Source organism: Triticum aestivum, chromosome 4B, assembly GCF_018294505.1.
Source record: "Triticum aestivum cultivar Chinese Spring chromosome 4B, IWGSC CS RefSeq v2.1, whole genome shotgun sequence".
Lineage (NCBI taxonomy): Eukaryota > Viridiplantae > Streptophyta > Magnoliopsida > Poales > Poaceae > Triticum > Triticum aestivum.
In genome coordinates this window covers 229,913,342-229,930,624 of record NC_057804.1, presented here as the reverse complement: position 1 = coordinate 229,930,624, position 17,283 = coordinate 229,913,342, and the positions used below count along the sequence as shown (strand labels likewise).

Genomic DNA, 17,283 nt, shown 5'->3' with positions numbered 1-17,283 from the left:
GAATGTGGCCATAAGATTGATCATTTGGCTTGAAAGCCATGAATCTTCACACTTGATAGCTCGTTTCCGGGAACACTTTTTTAAAATAATTACCGTATTACAAGTTTATTATTTCTCCTGGAAACCTGGTCACATATAATGACACAATGCGAAGGTTTTCCATTTTTTTGATTTTTTTTTGAATTTTTCATGCCCGTTTCAAAATGCGGTCAAAACGGCGGGCTTGACCATTCCTAGCTAGTGGTTGAATCTTGGAATTTTTTTGGTGTTTTTCTGATTAAATAGATACTTATGTACCTAGAAATGGTTTTTGGAAAAAATAAAGAGCAAACTATGAGGCAGCTGCAGTTCAAATTTCACCCGCTTCGAACTAAATCGATGGGAATTTGTCTTTTTCACGAGAGGTGGATCAAAACTTTTTACACCCAACCATTTGGTCATTTGTGCATTAAATATGGCCTGGTATTTTATAAAATTTATTAGGTACAATTTTGCAACAAATATATGGTAGGTCCTTCACAAAAAAACTCATTTTGGGCACTCGAAAAAATGGAAAATGAATTTTTCGTCCAAAGAAAATGAAAACTTCTTTAGGAAACATTGTTTAGTCCAATATGCACCCTTGTGCACAATATGAGATCATTTGAACAAACTATGCCATGAATGTGGCCATAAGATTGATCATTTGGCTTGAAAGCCATGAATCTTCACAATTGATAGTGTTCCCGAGAACACTTTTTTTAAATAATTACCGTATTACAAGTTTATTATTTTTCCTGGAAACTTGGTCACATATAATGACACAATGTGAAGGTTTTCCAATTTTTTTATTTTTTTGAATTTTTTATGCCCGTTTCAAAATGCGGTCAAAGCGGTGGGCTTGACCGTTCCTAGCTAGTGGTTGAATCTTGGAAAACTTTTGATGTTTCTCTAATTAAATAGGTACTTATATAACTAGAAATGATTTTTGGAAAAAATCAATAGCAAACTATGAGGCAGCTACAGTTCAAATTTCACCTGCTTCTAGTTGGATCAGCGGAAATTTGTCTTTTTTACCAGATGTCGATAAAATCTTTTGACACCCAACTGTTTGCTCATTTGTGCATTAAATATGGCCTAATAGTTTATGAAATTGATTTCATACAATTTTGCAGTAAATATATTGTAGGTCCTTCACAAAAAAACTCATTTTGGGCACCCGAAAAAGGGAAAATGTTTTTTTTGCAAAAAACTCATTTTCGATGACACCTTTTTAAAGATATTTATCTTATTCCATGTTGTTATTTTTTTTGAAAACATGTTCAAATTTTGGTGACACAATGAGAACGTTTTCCATGTTTTTTGAATTTCTCAGATCATAAAGTAGCTTAAATGATTTTAACACATTATTTTAAGTCAACTACGACCAATTTAGATGGTCATAAAATCCTACTGCATTCTGATTGGTCCGTGGAGATATCACGCGGATCGTGCATCCAACACCGTCGGACGCTCGGGGGATCCAACGGCTGTGCTCGACCCATCCACACAAACCCCGAAACCCTAGCTATGTCCTCCGGGTCAATTTCCATCCACCCCCACCTCCTTTCTTTCCCTCGCTAGCTCCACCGATCCCGTCCAGCTCCACCGATCCAGATCCCTCCCTGCCTCCACTCCTCTCCCCGATCCAGATCCCTCCGCCGCCGCCCCGTCTTCCCCTTCCTTCCGCCGCCGCCCCATCCTCCCCTTCCTTTCGCCGCCCACCTCTCCCCTCGCCTCCTCCACCCACCTCTCCCCTCGTTGCTGTTCTGCAGCCATCTGCACCCTAACCCGATTCAGATCGACCACCGTCCGCCCACCTCACCGGAGAGAGAGAGAGAGGCGTTGCCCCCAGCTGCTCCGCTCCCTTCCGCACTGCTCCCGCTCCCGCTCCCTTCAACACCCGCAAGTTCATGAACAACCACCTGCTCGCCCGCAAGCAGTTCGTGCTCTTCCACCGCACGCCAGATCGCTGGCGCGCACCAGGCTGCGCTGGGCTGGATCCAATGCGGGCGCTACTGCTTCTTAGGAGGAGGAGGAGGAGGCGCGGCAGGGATGGCGGCTGCGACCGGGGCGGTGACGAGTGGCGGCCCGGTGAGTCCACCAAGGTCTCCAAGGTTCGAGATCTCGCCCCCTTCCTCTCGTTCCTTAGCTCTATTGCATTTCGTTGGTGATTCTGAAGCGCTCATGTGCTTGTGTGCAGGAGCAGTTGAAGGAGAGGCTGGCCAACGTGTACGAGGTCAAGGCGCAGTTGAAGGAGAGGCCGCCGCCGGTCTCTGGCTCCTCGTCGTGGCTAGCTCCGGCCACATTGGACGGTGGGTAGGAGCCCATCTTTCGCCGCTTCTCCATCCTGTGACGCGACTCCTAGGGCACAGCTCCTCCCTCGCAGCAGCTCCTGGTCGGTCCGACCAGGGCACCACTCCGGCGAACGGCGCCCCACTCCGGCCGACGACCCAATCAGGTGAAGGACCCTCGTTCGTGCCCCCTCCCCTCCTAGTGCATTCACTGCTTGGATGGCATTTGTTGTTGCTGCTTGCTCGTATGGTGTCTGGTGCATTCACTGCTTGGATGACGCTCTGTTTTCGTTTTGTACATACTGCGATGTTTTCATTCGCCGGGGCGAGATTAGATGATTGCAGTTATGCGCGATAGTGTTGATCAATCCTTCTGTTGCAATCTATGTTTGCAATGAGGTAGATCAACCTTCTTGTTGACTGAAACATGGTAATCGATTGCTGCTGGAAACTCGTCTGCTATCTTAGCAAATCATCTCATCATTGGTGAGAACCATATGTCTGATTTAGGGTTCATCTTTTTATTGTGTGTGTGGTTTATTTAGGGTTCATCTTAACTGTACTATGTAAAAAGCAGTGCTTAAGTTTGTGGATTGTGTATACACTGGACAACACTAAATGTTGTATATAAACATCGACATATATATCGCTGTCAAATAAATCAATGACATTATCAACCAGAGAGTTGTTGAGATATCCTGCAGCCTTGATCATTTCCATCCACTACATATAAACATCTTTTGATATAACTATGAAGTTCTTCTGCAAACTGGGCTGATTATAGGAATACTTCACTTGATACTCAGCCTCTTTCTATAGGACATGCTTAGACCATTTGAGTCTTTTTTCTGCGCGCAGCACACATATGCTTGGATCATGATTTATGGGATTTTCTTTATCTCACATATTAGCCTGAGGGATTCACTATCTTCAGTGAGGCTATCAAGAATTCTTTTGTTTAAATGGTGGTGTTTGATCAAAACTTACATCGACTACATCACACTCTAATGCCTCTTGGTTAGACCAGCCTGTAGAATGAACTAAGTATTGTATTTGCCTCTGGATGCTAGCATTGTATTTCCATAGAGGAAAAAAATGAAGGTTCTGTGTTAGATCTTTCATACTGGATCAATACTGGCTCACCAGAATATATACACTACACACTACACACTCACCAGAATATATACACTACACACTGATCATTATATGTTGTATATGGTATGCGGTATGCATATATCTTGCTATCTGTATCTATCGTTAGTAGATACTTGTAGTTAGGTACTTAGGCCTTGGTTGCATTATTCCTATCCATCCAGGGGGATTAAGCAAAGATGTTTTCATTATAAGTGCTTTCCTTGTAAACTTATGATGCACCCGTCCTGGCTAAGAGATGCACTTATTGGTCCTGATTTAAATTGATATTCGTGACTGTTCTGCAGATGCAGTAGACTGATGTTTATTGCTGTTTTGTTAATTGTATAGAACAAGGACGCATCCAAGGTTGAGTATAGGGTGTAGAACCCCTTCAGATCCAAGCTGGCTGCTGCTGTGCTCGATGGTGTGGACAACATCTGGATTGTAAGTCCTTTTTGTGCCTCCGCTTGCATGCTGGATTGTTTGAATACCTTGTTTTGTCAAGGATGTAATTCAGACTGGAACCATTGTTGTAGTAGCTGACTTTGTGGTTCTTGGTTCAGGCTCCTAGAACACGTGTGTTGTACCTCGGAGCTGCCTTTGGAACAACCGTGCCTCATGTGTCTGAGACTGTTGGAACGGTGAGATCTCGTTGCTATTTCCTTTGTGTATTTCAAGTGAATGCTGCTTAATGTGAGTTGTCTTAACAAAGTCTTGTCACTTTGCAGACTGGGTTGGTGTATGCCGTTGAGTTCTCTCACCGGAGTGGTAGGGATCTTGTCAACATTGCCAAGAAGAGGACCAATGTCATCCCCATCACTGAGGATGCTAGGCACCCGCCAAAGTAACGGATGTTGGTCGGCATGGCTCAAGCTGTACCAGATCAAGGTATCTTGCTTTCCATGTTCGCCCCTTTCTTTATGCTTGCTAGCTGCATCTGGCGCAAAGCTCGGTTTCTTCTGCTCCTAATTCAGTGATGCAGCTGCAGCTCACTGGTTGCATGGTCTTCGGTTTTGTTGTGCTGATTCGGTGTTGTAGGATGTATGTAGTACTGTCTTCAAACCTTGATGCACTCATTAGTTGTGTGGTCTGTGGATGAACTAGAATTAGCTGGTTCACTCGGATTAGTCTGTGTTAACATAGTAAGTTAGCAAGACCATGTCCAGTGAGATATATCAGCAAGAGCAGCTACATTTGCTTCAGTTGTACTCTATGTTTGAGAGAGAGATATCTTTAGGGTATTGCCTTCATATACTATCGAATTTCTTCAGTTATTGAAGTTAAAATGCATGATGCTGGTGACTAACCAGAAAAGTTCTTTGAGTTCCATACATTGAGTAAAACATTTCAATCTATCATTGAAGTACTGTGATATATCAGCTATATATATCTGTGATACCATTTCTGTACTGTGATAGTTTCTCATATTTTTGTATTATAATTGTATACATTATTCCTTTTGAAGTCATCAACTGAGTTGTTGTAAATATTCTTGCCATGTCCTGCTTCCTTTTTCATGCTTTGCTACTATAGATGATTTGCTTGAACTGAGATGATTGGTGTATTTGTGCTTATAATTATGGTTCTATGTGATTGTTGCAGCATGAGCCAACCAAATAAACATTTTGTGCCTTGATCTAGCTCTAAAAGTGTGGTGTTACCTCTCTTTACCGGAGCTCTGGGCTGAAGAAATTTGAAGAAGCTTGAAGCCGGACAAAGTAAAGAGTAGCGAGTAATAATGTAGTGCTAGTTATGTTGTACATTAGCCAGCATATCTGGTTGTATGAACACTATTGTAAATACTGTAATTTCGTATTTGTACAGTAGTCAGCATATTTGGTGCTAATATTGGCTATCATTTTACAGTTTCATTTGTTCTCTTGCCATTTGAAATATTTTTCATTTGTTTATTGTCAAAGTGTGAGAAATGGAAAGATGACCCGTGGGACAAACGAAAAGGCCAAGGCCCAAAAAGTATATGGAATGTAAAAAGGCTGAGGCCCAAAATAGTAATGGACTATAAAAGGGTTGAGGGCGAAAAAAGTGGACTATAAAAGGCAATGGCCAAGAAAATAACGTTGAATTGCTGGGCTAGGCCCATGTAGCTAGTAAAAAATAACAGGAAAAATATAAATAAAAAGGCTGCAATGTTGGGCTTGGTCCATGAAGCTGACAAAAAATTCATAGGAAAAAAATGTAAATGGTCTGAATTAATGGGCTCGGCCCATATAAACACCGAATTGGACCGGGCTGAATCTTGTAGCTCATCAGATTGCCACGCTGGATGCCTACGTGGCCTGGGGAGGCTGCTAGTGACCAAAATGCCACAGTAGACGTATTTTGGTCATAAACGTCTATGACCATTCCAGAAGAAAGGTCGCTATAGTCAGTTTACGATCGCCAGCTTTTGACCTTATGTTTTTGGTCACAAAAAGGTCACAAATTGAAAACACTGACCATTCAGTGACCAATAATGGTGGTCACAAGTTGACATATTTCTTGTAGTGACTATGTTCATCCTACTTTAAACCATGTCTCTTTATCCTTAGATGTCAATGAATGTGAGGAAATAGGCAATACAGTAGGCATGCTACATGGACATATGTTCCGAAAGTGATTTTATTATGTAGTTGGCACTACAATACATGCTAATGTAATACATTAGTTCACCAAAATAAGTTATGTATAAACGTTTAACCTACTTTGTTTGTTTTTGTCTCATTAGTAAATTATCTGGTACACTAATCTACAAATTCAAACTTTCAGGAAGCTATGGAACAAATGATTGAATAGCCACAACCACCTGAAGGTGACGAGGCTACTATAGGCACAATGTGACCTCTTGCTGCAGTGCGTTAGTATCTCTCCACTAACAGTGCAAAAAGCACCTTCCTGCGTAATTCTGGGTTGGTTGTCAATGTAACCTCGTCCAAATCGCCTACTACTGGGGATATAACTATTTGTGTAAGCCGCCCAGGAGGGGCTGGGTTACGCAAAGAGGACTCACCAGAGAGAAGCCCAAGACCAAAGTATGAAGATGGCGGTTCATAGAGAGCTTAAGGCCCGCAGGCGACATAAGGCCCGTTGTAATAAACCGTTGTAATAATATTACTTGTATCATAAGGTTGACTTAACTAGTCACCAAGCCGGACATTGTTTATAAGCCGGCGGGGACTCTGTAAGCCGCAGGGCGTCGACCCGTGTATATAAGCCGCTGGCGGCTTGGGGCAGGAAACAACTCATCGAGAGCCAGGCATAGCGTATCTCGCTCCCTGGTCATCGAAACATCAATACCAACCCAACTAGACATAGGCCTTACCTTCACCGTAAGGGGCCGAACTAGTATAAACCCTCTCGTGTCCTTTGTCCCGATTAACCCCTTCAAGCTTCCTAGTTGCGATGGCTCCACAACTAAGTCCTTTCACGAGGACATCTGACGTGACAATTCCATGACAGTTGGCGCCCACCGTGGGGCCAGCGCACGGTGGATTTGAGTTCTTGAAGGGCAACTTCAAAGGGGTCAAGGGATACGTAGTGGGCCGGATGACCAAAAGTCGTCGCGGCAAGATCTACATCAACGACGAAGGCTGGGGCCCCGACGTTGGCTCAATTGAGTACGGGTACCAGGTCCCCTTTGGAGGGATCCACGTCTTCATCGGCCGGATTGGAGAGTCGGGGCCTGAGCCGGACAACTCCACCGACCTCGTCGAGACGGCTTAGCGTGCGAAACCCGCCCGAGCTCAAACCGGCATGAAGCATGTCTTTGTGGGCTGCGTCCGTGGAGAAGAACTTTCTGAAGGTCCTCAAGATGGTGGTGAGACGGCCGTCCCCTCTGACGGTGATTCGTCCACCGGTTCAATAGATTCTTTGTATCAAGTTCAAGATGGTGCGCTCGGGGGTTGTTCCGATGGCCTTAGTATTCCGAACCTCTATGACTCGCCAAATTGGGAAGGAGTCTTTATGGCTGGGCCTCAACCCGGACAAAACTCTACAGCCGCGGTCGCAATCACTTCGGGGTTAGGATCAGCCGGGGCAGGAGGCCCTGTGCGCCCGCCGGCTCAAGTACTGATAGACCTCATGTACAAGCTTACGACCCTGTTAACCGCCACGGTTATCCCTGCAAACAAAGATAAGCATGACGCGGAGGTAGCACGGGTACATGAGGAGATATCTCAGGCCAAGGAGGCCTTAGCAGCTGAGGATACTAGGCTAGCTACGGAGCGGGCGGCTCTTGACGCCCGGGCACAGCGGTTGCAGTCAGAGGCTTACCAGCTCATGATGAGTTTAAACGCGTCCAATGAGGTAATAAGGAGGAGACACCAGAAGACCCAATCCCAGTTGCCTCCGAATTATGACCCGAGGGTCCTTTTTGCTACACCCGGAGCCGGCCCAAGTAACCCGCCCGATGCTAATCAGTTTATGGCATCCGGAGCGGGAGGACTGACTCAGCGTCCGGAGATGCCACCTCCTCATATGAGCATGGAGCCGCCGCGTTATGTGCCGGTACCAGAGGGTCACTTTTCCAACCCCATGGAAAATTCAATCGCGGCGTCAGCACGCCTGGCGGCTCTTCCAGTGGACGATGATGATCCAACAGCAGTGGAGACCCGGAGGATCAGGGAACTTGTCCAGACGGCCCTGGCTCAGTAGGAGACCTATTCTTATAGCCGGGATAGGATTCATTCAACCCCTCCGCCTTAATTAGCACTGCCTCGTTAGAACCAGAGCCCGAGTTACAGCAGGCACATGGAGTCCGAAGCTTTATCAAGCAACGCCCAACACCGTAACCAGCATGGTGGCTATAACCCGGTACAAGACCGAGTACGTCAGGAGAACGAGCGGGCGGCTCAACAGGCGGCTCAGTTGGCAGCTCATCAGGACATCCCGGAGTACCCAACGACTTCTATTGAGCTGGGAGTAGCCACCCGAATCGGTGGAGTTCCTTGTTTGATACCAGCTTTGCGCAACATGCGCCTGCCTAAGGACTTCAAGGGGCCTCGAAAGGTGCCGAATTACACGGCCGACTTACAGCCCGGAGCATGGATTGAGAGTTATGAGATGGCCATGGAACTGTTGGAGGTCAGTGATGCGGCAATGGCTAAATACTTCACCATGATGTTAGATGGAACGGCCTGGTCTTGGCTAAAAGGTTTACCACCTAATTCCATTGGTTCGTGGGAGGAGTTAAAAGCCAATTTCATCTAGAACTTCAAGGACACCTGTAAGCAATCCATGTCAATCATGGACTTGATGAGTTGTAAGCAGGGGGAGGGTGAACCCACCACCCATTGGGTATGCCGAGTCAAGGAGATAATTCATTCATCTGATAAGATGGATGCCGGCTCTGTAGTCCTCATGATGGAGAAAAATTGCAACTTTGAGCCGGTGAGGCAGAAATTGGGACGCCTTAAGCGTGACTGCACCGATATGGGAATGCTGATGGCGGCTTTAGTCAAATATGCCGATTCTGATAATACAAAGGACCCTGCGTCTGACGATGAGAAGACAGGGAAGGGTAAAAGGAACGGTAATGGAAAAGGTCAATAGCATAACCCGGGGAATCAAGGCGGCAATAAGCGTAAGGCGGACGGTAGCCCGGAGCTTGTGGCTAACGCGAGTACACAGGGTAACAATCAGAGACGCAAGGGTAAGTGGCCTCGAACCGGCGGGTCAGGTCCATCTCTTGAGCAGCTACTCAACGAGCCCTGTCCGAAACACGGGACACGGGAGAACCCCGCTATGCACCTGTGGAAAGATTGTGCGATCATGAAGGCGTTTAAAAATTCCAATATCTTTGATGGTGGTCATGGACCTGCTGGCAGTTCAGGGGCCGGCGGCTTTCATGGCCCGGGTGGCGGTTCAAATTCCGGTTTTCAGGGACAACCGGGTGGAAATAATCAACAGAAAGCTGGTCAGGGAGGACAACTGCGGCAGCAGTCGGGTTACCAGAGCCAATCGAAACAGTTGAGCGGTGGGAAATACCATGTGTTCACCACTAGCTTATGCAAACGTGACCAGAAGGTTCATAAGAGGGTTGTAAATTCGGTTGAGCCGGCGGTCCCTCGTTATTTGAGATGGTCAGAGCAACCTATCATTTGGAGTAGAGAGGATCACCCGCTACGAGTTGATAATCCGGGTCAGTTAGCCTTGGTTGTAGCACCCCAGGTTGGTGGATATAAATTCACTAAAGTACTCATGGACGGAGGTAGCAGCATCAATATCCTTTATTATAAGACCTTCCAGCGTATGGGGTTGACTGAGAAGAATCTGAGGACGTCCAACATTGTTTTCCACGGGGTGGTTCCAGGCAAGTCAGCTTACCCAGTTGGTAAGATTGAATTAGAGGTGGCTTTTGGAGATGAGTATGATTCCAGGGCTGAGAAGTTGACGTTTGAGGTGGTCAAGATCAAGAGCCCATATCACGCTCTATTTGGGCGACCGGCTTATGCTAAGTTCATGGCACAGCCGTGTTATGTTTACTTACAGCTCAAGATGCCGGGTTACAAGGGCACCATAACTGTACATGGAAGTCGAAAGGTGGCCTTGGAATGCGAAGAAGGCGACGTGGCTTACGCTGAGACGGCCTGTGCTGCGGAGGAGCTCAAATTCTATCAAGACAATGTTGACCCGGCGGATATGACCTCCCTCAAGAAACCAACTACTAAGCATGACCCGGCGTTGAAGTTTAAATAGGCCGCTGAGACAAAGCTTGTTGACTTCACCCTGGGTGACGCCTCTAAACAGTTCAGTATCAGCGCAAATTTGGATCCTAAATAGGAAAGCGCGCTCATCGAGTTCATCCGTGAGAACCGGGACATCTTTGCATGGAAACCTTCTAACATGTCGGGTGTACCGAGGGAACTCGCTGAGCACACTCTCAATATTGATCCGAAGTATAAGCCGGTCAGGTAGTTTCTCCGACGATTCAATGAAGAGAGACGGCGGCTATTGGGGAAGAGGTGGCCCAGCTCTTAGCGACCGGGTTTATTGTTGAAGTTTTTCATCCGGAGTGGTTGGCTAACCGGTGCTGGTGCTCAAGAAGAACGACACTTGGCGGATGTGTGTGGATTACACGGATTTAAACAAGGCTTGTTCGGCTCATCCCTTTGCTCTCCCCCGTATTGATCAAATCATTGATGCTACAGCGGGTTGTGAACGTTTGAGTTTTTTGGATGCTTACTCTGGTTATCATCAAATCAAGATGGCAGTCAAGGACCAGGAGAAGACAGCTTTTATCACTCCGTTTGGGGCCTTCTGTTATGTATCTATGCCGTTTGGGCTCAAGAGTGCCCAGGAAACTTATCAGCGATGCGTGCAGAACTGTTTGCACGATCAAATCGGTCGCAATGTTCATGCTTATGTGGATGACATTGTGGTGAAATCCAGGGAAAAGGAGACCTTGATATCCGACTTGAGAGAGACTTTTGACAATCTTCGGGTTTACAAGATGATGCTTAACCTGGCCAAGTGTGTGTTTGGTGTACCTGCAGGTAAGCTCTTGGGTTTTCTGGTGTCAAATAGAGGCATTGAAGCTAATCCGGAGAAGATCACGGCGATTACCTCTTTGGCTAAGCCGGCATGTATCAATGATGTTCAGCGCCTGGCGGGACGGGTTGCTGCTTTAAGATGGTTCATAAGCCGGTTAGGAGAGAAGGCCTTACCGCTATATTAGATGATGAAGAAGACAAACACTTTTGTTTGGAGCGATGCTGCTAACACTGCTTTCGAAGATTTAAAGAGACTGTTGTCTGAGCCACCGGTTCTTGCAGCTCCCATTGATAAAGAGCCGCTATTGTTATATGTGGCTGCTAACTCACAGGCTATCAGTGTTGCCATCGTGGTGGAACGTAAGGAGGCAGGCAAGGAGCATCCGGTTCAACGGCATGTTTACTGCATCAGTGAGGTGCTCATTGAGTCTAAACAAAGGTATCCACATTGGCAGAAGCTTGTTTATGGTGTGTTCATGGAAAATCGGAAACTGAAGCAGTACTTCCAAAGTCACCCTATAACGGTGGTGCGCTCAGCTCCTTTGGGAGATATCATTCAGAATAGGGGAGCTACGGGACGAATCGCCAAGTGGGAAATTGATCTTGGGCCTTATGGTTTAAAGTATATGCCCCGTACTGCCATCAAATCTCAGGCCTTGGTGGATTTTATCAATGATTGGACAGAGTTGCAGGCACCTGAGGAGAAGTCGGACAATACGTATTGGACTATTCATTTTGATGGGTCCAGGCAGTTAGAAGGATTAGGGGATGGAGTTGTCTTAACTTCCCCTCGAGGTGATAAATTCCGTTATGTGCTCCAGCTCATGTTTCCTTGTACTAACAATGCAGCTGAATACGAGGCATTGCTCCATGGTCTCCGGATGGCTAAGGAGATGAATTTAAGCCGGGTAAGGTGCTTGGGCGACTCAGACCTTGTGGCTCAACAGGTCTCGGGCACATGGGATTCTAAGGATCCCCTTATGGCGGCTTATCACCGTGAAGTCAATGCCATAGCTGGGTACTTCAAAGGGTATCAGGTGGAGCATATTGACAGAAGGAAAAATGAGGCGGCTGATGCTTTAAGCCGGTTGGGCTCTCAGCGCAAGCCGGTGCCGCCTAATACCTTTCTTGACGTTTTACATAATCCTTATGTCAAGGTACCTACAGAGGAGGAGCTTGCAGTGCCAGACCCGGAGCCACAGTTGGTGGTTGCACTTCACGTCATCCCGGATTGGACATTGCCATATTTGGCTTATATGACCCGGGGAGAGCTGCCTGAGGAGGAGACCTTGGCGAGACAAATTGTCAGGCGATCCAAATCCATGATAATTGTTAACGGCGAGTTACATCATCTCAGTGTCACAGGGGCGTTCCAGCGTTGTGTGTCGCCTGCAGAGGGTCAAGAGATACTTCGAGAGATCCCTGAAGGAGATTGTGGTCATCATGCCGGTTCAAAATCTCTGGTGGCCAAGGCTTTCCGTCATGGTTTTTATTGGCTGATGGCTCATGCAGATGCAGAAGATCTTGTTAGCAAATGTGACGGATGTCAAAAATTCTCACGACGGGCTCATTTGCCGGCTCAAGAATTTAGGATGATTCCAATTACTTGGCCATTTGCAGTCTGGGGGCTTGACATGGTGGGACCTTTTAAAAGGTCTAAGGATAAAAAGACACACCTCCTGGTGGCAGTAGATAAATTTACAAAGTGGATTGAAGCAGAGCTGGTCAGTCAGTGTGATGTGGCCACATCAGTTCAGTTCATCAAAAAGGTGATCTTTCATTTTGGTTTTCCACATAGCATCATAACTGATAATGGCACTAATCTCTCCAAGGGTGCCATGGAGGAGTTTTGTCAATGGGAACATATCCGGCTTGATGTTTCGGCTGTTGCTAATCCTCAATCCAATGGTCAAGCAGAAAGAGCTAATCAGGAGATTTTAAGGGGTATCAAGCCACGACTCTTGGTCCCCTTACAGCGGCCTTCGGGTTGTTGGGTGAAAGAGTTGCCCTCTGTGCTGTGGAGCATCAACACTACGCCTAACCGATCAACGGGTTACACGCCTTTCTTCATGGTTTATGGAGCAGAGGGAGTTCTGCCAAGTGATATCCGGCACGATTCGCCCCGTGTGGCAGCTTACGTTAAGGCTGATAATGAGAAGGCTCGACAGGAGGCTCTTGACTTGTTGGATGAGGAGCGAGACTTGGCAATAGCCCACTCGGCGATTTACCAGCAAGACATTCGTCGCTACCATAGCCGCCGGATCAGAAGCAGAACATTTCAGGCAGGTGATTTAGTGCTCCGGCTCATCCAGGATCAGTCCGATATGCACAAGCTATCCCCTCCTTGGGAAGGACCCTTTGTGGTCAGCAAGAATCTGCACAACGGGTCATACTACCTCATCGATATTCGAGAGCACAAGGGCTCAGGTAAATCGGAGGAGGAGACCCGCCGGCCGTGGAATATAGCCCATCTTCGGCCTTATTATACTTAAGCCACCGGCTCTTTAGATGTATATATTTTTTGACAATGTATATATTATATAAAGTAATAAAGCAGGACCTCTGTCCTTTTTTCACCCTCAAAAAAGTGTATATGTCCTTTTGACAGGTGGTGGAAACAACCAATAGGGACCGGATCATATCTGAATCCGGTTTTACCTTTGGTCCGGCTTATGATCATATCTGAATCTAGCCATGGTCATTTGGGGGCTTCTTGTTCAAACATAGGTCGTATCCGAACCAAAGAGAACATAGCTGTCGATACCCACTTGATCGGCATACTTGCCAAACCTACTTGGGGGCTTCCTGATCATATTTGAATCACAGCTTAACCCCTTTAGGTCTGACGTGGATCGTATACGAATCAGCGTCATTAAACAAATCTTATGGTCACTTGGGGGCTTCCTGTTCAAACATAGGTCGTATTCGAACCAAAGAGAACATAGCTGTTGATACCCACTTGATCGGCATCGCCAAGCCACTGGGAGCTATATGATCGTATCCGAATCTTAGCTTAACCCCTTTGGAACGGTTTACTGATCGTATCCGAATCAGAAGCCTGTAAAGTATTTTGATTATCCTGAAACCTTGGGAAAAGCATTTTGAGATGTTTTTTGTCTTGTCGGTTTAATATTCGTTACCCCAGGTTGTTAAGTGTCGGGTAAACATTATATGAGCCGGGAAGATTATCCAAGGATTGCAGAATAAGGCAAGGAAAGTTTAAAACACAAAGGAAGCAAAAGCCAGAAATATATAGCCATGGCAGCTTACGAAAAGTATTAAGCATGCACGAAGGCATGACAGGCATGGGGAAGTTTTTTCTACCCTATTACAAGACTCCCCGAGTCTGAAATTGATGAAGCATTGTTTTTTGGCCAAACACTTGGCGATTTACTCCTTCGGTGGGCTTGAGGGCTCCGGGTCATCCTTCTCCGCTTCTTCGTCGGCGGTTTTGTCCTGGAAAGTTGATGAGGCCCAATTAATGCCGCTCAAAGCTTCAAATTCAGCTTCAGCATCTATTAAACCGGCCGGGTCCACTTCAGGGGCAAAAGTATGCTTACGAATTGGAGGGACCAGGCTGATTTGATCATATGGAGCGTTTGGGATTCTCCGGTTTTCACTGTCATAATCTGGTGCATACTTGCTAAGATCTGTGTCGTTTCCAATAAGGGTTGCCACGGGACGTATGGCTTTGACACAGGCGTTGAAGTCATGGTCATCAAAGGCAGTGCCGTCCTCCTTCAGACTTGGGTATCCAAGGGCATGGTTGGCCGGGTCTAGTTCTGGGAGCCATGCTTTGGCCCAACTTAATGCGGCTATGGCTCCGGCTCTTGAGGACACCCGCCTTAAATCTTGGATCCGTTGAGGAAGAAAAGCGAGGCTCTTCAATACATCTTGTAGAAGGCGGGGATGTGGAGTTGATAAAGCTACAACGGCCAAGGCACGTTGTGACCCAGAGTACAGTTGCTCCACAAGGGTGTAAACCGCCTTGAGCTTGGTCAACATGTTTTGCTTGAGGTTGGTACTCCTGGGACCTGTATGGTCACAAGCATAACAATAAGCCGGAGATACTCGTCACACTAAATCTTGGAAGATTACAATGATTAAAGGCTTAGAGTGACTTACCGAAGATGGCTGAGACCATTTGGGATATCTGCCGCTTTAAGTCAGACAGTTCAGTTGTTGCCTCTGCAAGTGATGCTTCTGCCGTTTTGGCCCGAGCCACTAATGAAGCCCTTTCATCAACCCAAGCTTTTTTCTCCGACTCATAATTTTTCTTCAATTTCTCTTGTTCAGAGATGCTGAATTCAAACTTGGAGTTTGCTTTTTGAGTTTCAAGCTCTTGAAGTTTCAGCTGGCTCTTCAGGTCAGCAATCTCCGATTCAAATTGACTTATGGTGACCTGCATTGACACCAGGTTCTGGTAAGGATTATAAGGTAACATTCAAAGTCTCAAGCACCTTACAATTAAAGATACTTGACACTTGGGGGCTAATGTATGCTGAAGAATTGTAAACCTTCTCTTGCCGGGTCACATATATTAAAGTCTCAAGCACTTTACAAGTAAAAATACTTGACACTTGGGGACTAATGTGTCAATTCAAAGTTTCATGCTATCAACGGGTTAAAAGTATTCACTTTAAACCGGACAAACTAACAGTAAGTAGATTTCTAAGTCTATAGCATATTCATTCATAAACGATAGACTTGGGGGCTGGTACAGTAAGTAAGGTTCAGGAAAAGTTAAAGTTATACCTCAGATTTATGATGTATTTGCTTCACCATGTCAATTTCCAGGTCACGGCTGTTGTGCACTTGGTTCAGATAACCTGAGACTATATCACCAATGCTTAGGTGAGCATAATCAGTGATATCTTGTTTAGCTTTCCGACGTTGGGAAACTCCTCCTTGGCAGTGCGCTGAGCAAGAACAGTGGGCTGGCCCAGTTCAACATATTGGTTTTTCAGAAACACAACTTCTGGATCAGTTGTCTTGACCGGGCTATGAATTTCCGGGTTATCAGAATTGTGGACAACATCTTTTGTAGGCGGGTCAGAAGTTGACACTAGAATATCAAGAGCCGGTTCAGGCGGTGGCTGGTGAGTGGAGCTGTCAGGAACGGATGAGTCAATTGCCGATTCAGGGACCACCGGGTCTTGGGACGGCTTATTCTTCTTTTCCCTCTTGCTAGGCTTCACTTGAAGGCTGTCAATCAAAGTGGAAGGATGAGTATCGACGTATAAGTATGGAAAAACTTAAAGTAAGAAAGGTTGCATTACCCAGGAGCTGTTTTAAAAACCGGCATGTTTGATTGCATCGACTCGTCGGAAGACGGAGAAGCATCCTGATAATTGGAGTCATATGAATTGAGAGGTTGGCAAATTAGACCCGCCAAAGGAAAAGCAGAATGTAAATCGGAGGTAACCTTGGTTCGACACTTCCTGGTTACATCAGGTAAGCCGGAGGAGAGTTCGGCGTCTTGAGTGGCCCGAGTTTGCCTCCGGTTCTCAAGCTGTTGTTGCTTCAAAAGAAATTGAGGATCTTGATAAGCAAGTGCATGTGAAAATCTTACTTTCCGGGTCACCCTTCAGATCTTTTGCTTTGGGAAAGGCTCTGAGTCGGAGGAGATTATAGTTACCTCTTCATTGGCTGCTCGACTGTTCCCCGTATCCTCCTGAAGGGATAAAATGTCAGACAGGTGATAAGAAGGGACTTAAGAAAATTTAAAGATTACCTCTTCCTCATCCGAAGAGCTATCCTCCGATCTGAGTAAGTCGGAGGCGTTGGGTTTCTTCTTCTTTGAGGTTCCTACCTTGGCGGCTTTCCTTTCAGCTTTCTTGGTTGTCCTGGCCTGTTTGGCAGCTTCATGGTCATATCTGACCTTCTAGAAGTCATCACCGGCCTGTGGAAAAAGTTAAAGAATTATGAGTATCAAGAAAGGTATAATATATCCGTAAACATTTGTTACGATTGATAACTTACTGCAGGGGCCGGGTTATTCTTGCAAAATGGAAGTAAGCCGAAGGCGTTGCTCGTCACAGTGCCCTCCTTCAGCAGTGACTGGGTTGTAGCATCCACAACATCATCTGGTAAGTCGTCAGGGCTATGGCATAGCGGATCATTCTTTTCTCCAGTATAAGTATACATTAAGCCGGGACGGTGGCTTAATGGAAGTATACGCCAAGTGACCCAGACTCGGACCAGATCGATGTCGTTTAAACCATTTCCCAATAGAGCTTTAATCTTCTTGATGGTGGAATTAAGAGGCACGCATTCAAGGGTTGTCAGCTTGTCTGGTAGCGGATGATTAGACTCAAGGCGCAGGGCGCGAAAGCCGGGCAGAGGCTTTT

At 46.2% G+C, this 17,283-nt stretch overlaps 1 pseudogene; it reads left to right on the top strand.

Annotated features, from left to right (window-relative positions):
* The first annotated feature begins 659 nt into the window (after positions 1–659).
* Positions 660–4,294, top strand: LOC123094735 (rRNA 2'-O-methyltransferase fibrillarin 1-like; annotated as a pseudogene).
* Positions 4,295–17,283: the final 12,989 nt, after the last annotated feature.